Raw genomic sequence first — 7133 nt, forward strand, 5'->3', positions numbered from 1 at the left:
TCTGCAACAAGGTGATTCGTTTTATGCAGACGCTGCCGACTGTCTGAGATCAGGTCATGGAGGTAGCTGCGCATTGCCGGGCAAGAAGGAAAATATTGTCCCTCGAGTGAGTCCCGGGCCTGCTCCCGGTTCTCCTCCCAGAGGGAAAACATTGTGAGGGGAGGCGTACAATACGACCCAGTGCCAGAACCATCTCAGCTGGAAACTGTCTTCAGATGTATGCATCCAGAATCTAGTTCTGTCTGTCATGATCAATATTCTCATCAGAAAACATCTTGATCATTTGCTTGAACCAGTGAATCTCAGTCTTGTCAGAGGAGCTTCTCTCTCTGTCTTCAACTATAAGCCCAGCCTATCTTCACAAGGAGCTCATTTTACCAATCTTATGTATTACTTTGTTATCTCCAATTACTACTTTATACTATTTCATCTAATGTTCATGAATGTTCAACCTCAATTTCAGGTGGAGCACTGAGGCTGCCATCCTGGCTGAGGAACAGAGGTTCCTTTTTTTTTTTTTTTTTTCAGGCCAAAGGAGTTTGGATCTTCACTCTATATGTTTTGTGGGTTTTAGAGATTGCTTGCATCTGTACACAATGTCCAGCTTATTCTGGTGACTCCACCACGGCCACCCCTGATCAGGAACTCGTCTTGGATCATGTTTGTGTAAAATTTTGTTTTAAGAAATGAAGGTGTCTGGTTGGGGAAATATGTGCTTTCCTTCTTCACCCCCTGGCTGTGAAGCTTTTCTTATCCAAGTGTTAAGTAGTTCAGATGCAAGTCAAGCCCTCTCAGTCTGACGCTTTGCTCCTGAAACGGAAAGAAAATGGGAGTCCCGATCGTGGCTCAGCCTCAACCTCAATGTCAGATTGAGGCCTCAGTTACAGTAACGAGGGAATTTCTCTGGTCTGGACTGAGACAAAAAGCCAAGTCTTAGATTTAGCAGTCCATCTGCTATGTGACCCTTACCTCTCATCACACCATATGGCTCACGACTAAAAGAACAAGCTATAATCATGCTTTAAAGCTGCTTCCCCTCCACATCAAAACGAGTTGGTTGAGGTGGTTCACTTTCAATTTGATGTTTTTTTTTTTTTTTTTCTCAAGCAAGTCACTCTGGGGGAAAACCCTGGGTTGATTCAGAACTCAATGCTTTTTGCCTGGGATCCCGTTGGGACAGATCTGAATGAGCTGGGAAGCATCACTGGAGACATATTGAGAGGGATCTCTCATCCCCCAACCCAATCGCAGATAAGCAGAATAATGTTTGAAAACATAACTATGATATCACAGTAGACTTTAAGTCAGGTTTAAGATTTTGCTGGAAACAAATTACATTTCTGTTTTGGAAAGTAACTCAGTGTCACACTATTGTGCTTTAGTGCAAACTGGTACATTTCTTGCCATCTTCTGTTTCCGAAGCTCCTTCATCTCCAAATTCTGGTGCAACAGGAGCAACTTTTCAATAATATCACATTCATGAGTGCCTGTATGATCTCATCTTGGAAGCGCCTATACGTCCTGTCAGGCCTTTATGTTTGTAGGACGCTTTTTCGGCTAAAATAGTTTCCATTTTCATCTTGAGCAAAAATGAGTTTTTCTTTACACACTTATTTTTGAGTGTGTCCAATCTTATTGATTATCTTGATAGAGCTCTGGAACAGGGGGAGATATAAAAGCGCCTAAGCAAAATTGAACTCAAACAAGGTGTAATGGAAGAAATAAAACAAGAGGTGAAGTATATGAGAAAGGTTATAAAGATCAACATTGCATCAGCGGCTCATCTGGGAGTTTTGAGTCGCTCCCACGTCTCCCTGCTCCCTCCCTTGGTCATCTCTCCATCGGTGTTGGGAGAAAGGAAACGGACGAAGGATTTACTGTTGGGTCCTGACTTGTACACATTCCTGGTGTTGTTTTTCTCCCCTCGGCCCCTCAGCCATACCAAAGGCCTCTAAAACAACAGGCTGTCAGGTTGTGACAGCTGGCTTCAAACGGCTTCTACAGCAGCCCAGGTTCCCAGACTGCGAAGCTGCGTGCGCATCGGATGTGGATGCGATCGTGGCGCTAAGTGTTTGTTTGGTCTGTACATGCAGACGTATAAGCACTCGTGTCAATGTGTGCATGTGCGTGTGTGTGTGTGTGTGTGTGTTTGTGCATCTATGTCTCGGAGATGAGTGGGAGCTGAGTTGTTGAGACTTAAAATTTAACCCTCTTTGGTGTGTATATGTGTGTGTGTGAGCGTGTGACACACCTCCTCTTATTCCCAGCGATGAGCCCAGGTGGCAGAGTGGCTTTGAAGTGCTGAGAGCCCTCTTATGATTGCCCTGGCCTTCCAGGTGTGTGTGGGCTGGCCCACCTGTCTCAGCGAGAGAAGGCCCTTTTTGTCTGGGGTTTGTCAACCAGGAGCGCACCATTGATCCCCGTGACCCCCACCCCCTACCCCTCCACACTCATTTTAGAGCACTACCACACCTTCAAGGTTTTCCCCAGGTTCAGATGTGGAAGATGAGAAAAACCCAGAGCGTCCCAGGGATGGAGGGTTCCCGAGGAAGGTCAGAGTGGTTCAAGAGGAGTGGGTGGGGATTAGAGTGCCTTTGGGTGAGCATGGGGCGGTACTTACTGCTAATGAGACCTTGGTTTGGCCTCCACAGATGCCCACCATCCAAATGAGGTCACAGCTCAAGAGTAGTTTGGAAACTCAACCTATAAATTGCATTGTTGCATTCTACTGATCCACGTTAGAGCCTGATTCCTGGTTAAAAGTATTGAAACTAAGCACGTCTTCTTTGAGCTGTGTTTTCACATCTGTCAACACTGGTTTTTCAAGCCCACAAATTATCAATTGACCGGTCGGCCTAAATAGTTTTTGAGCTACACCATTTCAGGAATGCACTGACTGTATGTTAGGGTCGTCCTGCTAAAATGTTAATGTCCACCTTTATCCCATATAATTATTTCCAGGACTGCTCTGTATGTGACAGACTAATGAGTTTAGTAAAATATGAGAATAAACAGCTTCATATGTTGTTGACAAATACTCAAGACTCGACACTTGTATTTTATCTGTTAGACTTTGTCAAAATTTGCTTTCACTTTCTCAAAAAATTTTAATTCTTTTCTCACCAAAATTTATTTGGTGACGAATTTAAAAACAGGCTAGGTGTAATGTGATTTATTTACTTTTTTTATGTTGGTTGTATGTGTCTTGTAAATTAGAAATACCTTTAAAACTTTTTCAACTATAGGCTTGTAATAAAAATTATTTATTTGACATATTTTGTGGATAGACTGATAGAAGATTTGCATAATTGTAAAGTTTCAAGAAAGTGATATCTGGTTTTTGCTATTGTTTTTCTTAAAATTCATATCCACACAGTGACATGTGTTTTTGTTCAGCTTGTCTAACTATGACACCAAGATACAGGTTTGTTTTTTTCAGTACAGACAGGGAAGCTGATTACAATTAAAGGCAAGATGAATGGAGCCGCACACCGGACAGTCCTGGGAATAAAAGAAGGATGCAGGGTGGAGGTTGATAACCACATTTTAGCAGGATACAAAATAGTCTGAGCTATCTAAAAAAAAACTTTCAGTCTCCTGAAGTGCAAAGCTGGTAGAGCTGCTGCAATTGTGGTGAAAGGTGGTTTTGCAAAATCTTGGCTCAGGAGGGATAAAAATTGACATCAAACTTTTCAAATGAAAGAAAATGTTTGAAGCTTGAATCCTTTTGCTTAAATCATCAGCCGTGTGTTACTTTGTTACAGGCAATTAAGATTAAATACACTGAAGAATCATATGACTGTGATGTGACAAAATGTGAAAAAGTTCCAGGGTTATCAATATTTTTCTAAGGCTCTGTATTTAAGTTTGCTATTAGACATCAGACCAAAAACAAGCTGAAGAGAATTTATAAACACTTAAGTTCACACAGGCACTTAAACCTTTTCAAGTAATCTTTTTTTGTTGTTGTTGTTTTGCATCCATTAAATACAAATCTTTAGCTATAATTGTCTGTATTATAACTGCTGAATTTGCAGCATTCAACACTACATACAAAATATTCTGGGAATTAGAAAAAAATGTACAAGAATTTGTGTGTAATAGTCTTTTAATTATAAACTAAATAATTTTAATGTAATCATATGGATGTGATTTTAAAGTGTCTGTGCTACTGTTTATACTGCTGAGAGAAGGTAGTGCTTTTTCTCACTATTCACTTTTGCCACTGGGGCAGCATAAGTGGACCTTTGGTGCTTTCAGGTTTGTCTCGTACTGCCCATTAAGCTGTGAGAGATTTTATGGCCGTATTGCAAGGTCTGCTCTCACAACAGAAAATCATATATAACGTTGCTTCGGCGTCCACAGAAAGGTCAAATTCCCAGATCGGCCACAGATCAGCGTGCCTGGAGCTCCGTGGGATATCGTGTCTTGCTCTCTGACACTTTTTCGAGACATCTGAAAGTTCAGGCAAGAGAAGGGAGTTTACTCTTAAGTGCTTTTGCAGTAATTGTACTCTGAAATATGTTTAGAGCACAGAAGCCCACTTTGGAAACAAAAAACGTGGAATTTAAAAACAATCTTTCAGCCCTGTCTCTCGTCCAAACATTACTTTTGGTTCTATGCTGCTGAAGTCACAATGGGATACATCACAGAGTCACGGCCTGTAAATGTTAGCTTTAGTTTCTTTTACATCAACAGTTTACCCATCTCTAATTGAAACATGGCCCCCTTCCTACTCTTTCTATCTAAACACAAAGACCTGCACACCCATGCATCCATGCACTCCTTCCTATACACATCCACATCCAGTGGGATTGTGGGAACATCTGGAGGAACTCATGTGATACACAGACAAACGTTTCCTGGAGAGTACTGAAAGAACCATCAGAGATGCTTCAAACGGCCCGCCACTGCTAACACAAACACGCGGACACGGGGGCACACACCTCTTGGCTGCCGAGGTAAAGACTAGACTAGATGAGCCGAGAGAACAAAGACCATCTCTTTGCACTCTGCGACATTAAGGTTAACTCTCCAAGGACAAAGGATTCCTTTCTTTCCAACCAGAGAGTCTTTTATGTGTCCTCAATAGTTAGGACAGCCTGTGAAAACCTGTGAGTTTATCCAGCTTATTTGAACATATGAATATGTCCTAATAATACAATAATTTGTGTTATTCAATACAGCATTAAGTTAAGAAAAGCTCCTTTACAACTTCATGTAATATGTAATAAAGAATGCTGTATTTGCTGAGAAACAAACTGGAACATCCCCACATTTATTCCCACTTACAGTAACTACAACCCCAGACAGGCATGTCATATCAGATGCTCTGGTTATAACATCGCTAATAAGTATTTTAAAGAAGCTCTGGCCCTTTGAAACCAGACATTACATTTGATGTTCTCTTCGCTGCTGAAGTGAAAATGAAAGTGAACTATCTGAGGCCTTCACAGAAAGATAGTGAGTCTTACAAAGGCTTAAACTGATCTCAGAATAGTTTAAAATCAGCCATTTACGATATACAACATAGGCTTAAGGTAGAGGACATAAAAACTGCAAGACCTTTCTGGCTCCAGGGAAGTTCAGCCGAGAGCAGAGCATAATGCTAAAATAAATAAACCTCCAAAACCACAAGACGTCACCAGTGGAACTGCAGCAGATTGCTGCTACAACTGATATGAAAGTGCATGCCTGTACAATCAGAAAGAGACTCCACAAGGTAAACTTTCCAAATAAACCTTTGTTCTCTAAGTGAAAACACAAAGGCCGGACTTCTGGAATAATTTTTTTTTTATAGACACATTAGGCTGAAACTGTATCTGGATGCTAGAAAGGCATGTTTGTTGCAAACCAAATACATTTTGGGACCCCATAACAATTGTGAAGCCAAGAGAAGAAAGCGGTATGGTGGTTTGGGGATACCTTACTGCATTAGGACCTGGTCAACTTATAGAGCCCAACGTAATTTCTGTCAGATGATGACTTCTGGAAATTTGAGAGCAAACAAAAATTAAGCTGAATCAGAACCAGAATCACAACCTACAACAGATTAGTCCAGAATTCAGAAATCGAAAGTCCTGGCACCAGGACATGTTAGGCTGCAGGCTGGTGACTGATTCATCTGACATCTGACTTGATTCTTGGACATTCAGTAGAAGTGAGAGGCAGCGCTTTCCGTCTCTTCACTACCTGGTGAGTGGACCTGGTCAGACCCGGCAGGTCCAGAGGTGTCGTACGGGTCTGATGGGATCTTGAGTCTCCTGTCAGACTGAACTTCAACTCCTTTTGAAGATAAAATTTCTTGAAAGAGTCGACTCTCAAATCATTCAGAAAGCAGAAAAATAGACGTTTGTTTTAAATGGAAATCAGACTCAGTCAACATCAGAAGACATCAGCGAATGAACGGTTGTAGTTCCGATTGGTGCCTTACTGTGTTTCAAATTAGACTCAGTAAAGTTCAATATTAGACTCTTAAGTTTAACTTTCTGCATTCACATACCGTAAATTTGCGTGCAATTCTCTCTTTTCATCCCCAAATGGTTTTAAAGGCATTTCTTAAATCACCTAAATTCACCCGATCGAAGCCATTTATGTCAACAACTAAACTTTTCTTTTCTCACAACCTTTTCCGTGGTTTCTGTCTCTCCGCCAGAGACACAAAAAAATACAGCTTATCATCATCACCCCCTCTCACCTGAGACTTCACCTCTTGTCTCCCCTCTCAGTCCACTTCCTGACACCCCCTCGCTCCGCCAGTTCGGCCCTTTCACCCCGTCTCTCCCCTGCCACGGCCCGTCTCTTCACACTACACCTCCCGCCCCTACCTCACCCTCCTCTCTTCGCTACCTCCTAGTGAGCGCATTTCCTTACTTCTTCCCGACCAACAAAGGGGGGAAAAAAGCTTTTACTCATTAGTGGATGACCCTTGGCCCCGGGCCACATTTTAAGAGGCTCTACTTGACTCCTGACATGGCCGTCAGCAATCAAAACATGTGCATTCAGCGCATATAGACCTGGATGAAGCCGGGGTGTTTTGATGCTTGCCTTGCTTTGTGTGTGTGTGTGGGTGTGTGTGTGTGTGTGCGTGTGTGTGTGTGTGTGTGTGTGTGTGTGTGTGTGTGTGTGTGTGG

The sequence above is a fragment of the Poecilia formosa genome, unplaced genomic scaffold, assembly GCF_000485575.1.
Source record: "Poecilia formosa unplaced genomic scaffold, Poecilia_formosa-5.1.2 Scaffold8, whole genome shotgun sequence".
Lineage (NCBI taxonomy): Eukaryota > Metazoa > Chordata > Actinopteri > Cyprinodontiformes > Poeciliidae > Poecilia > Poecilia formosa.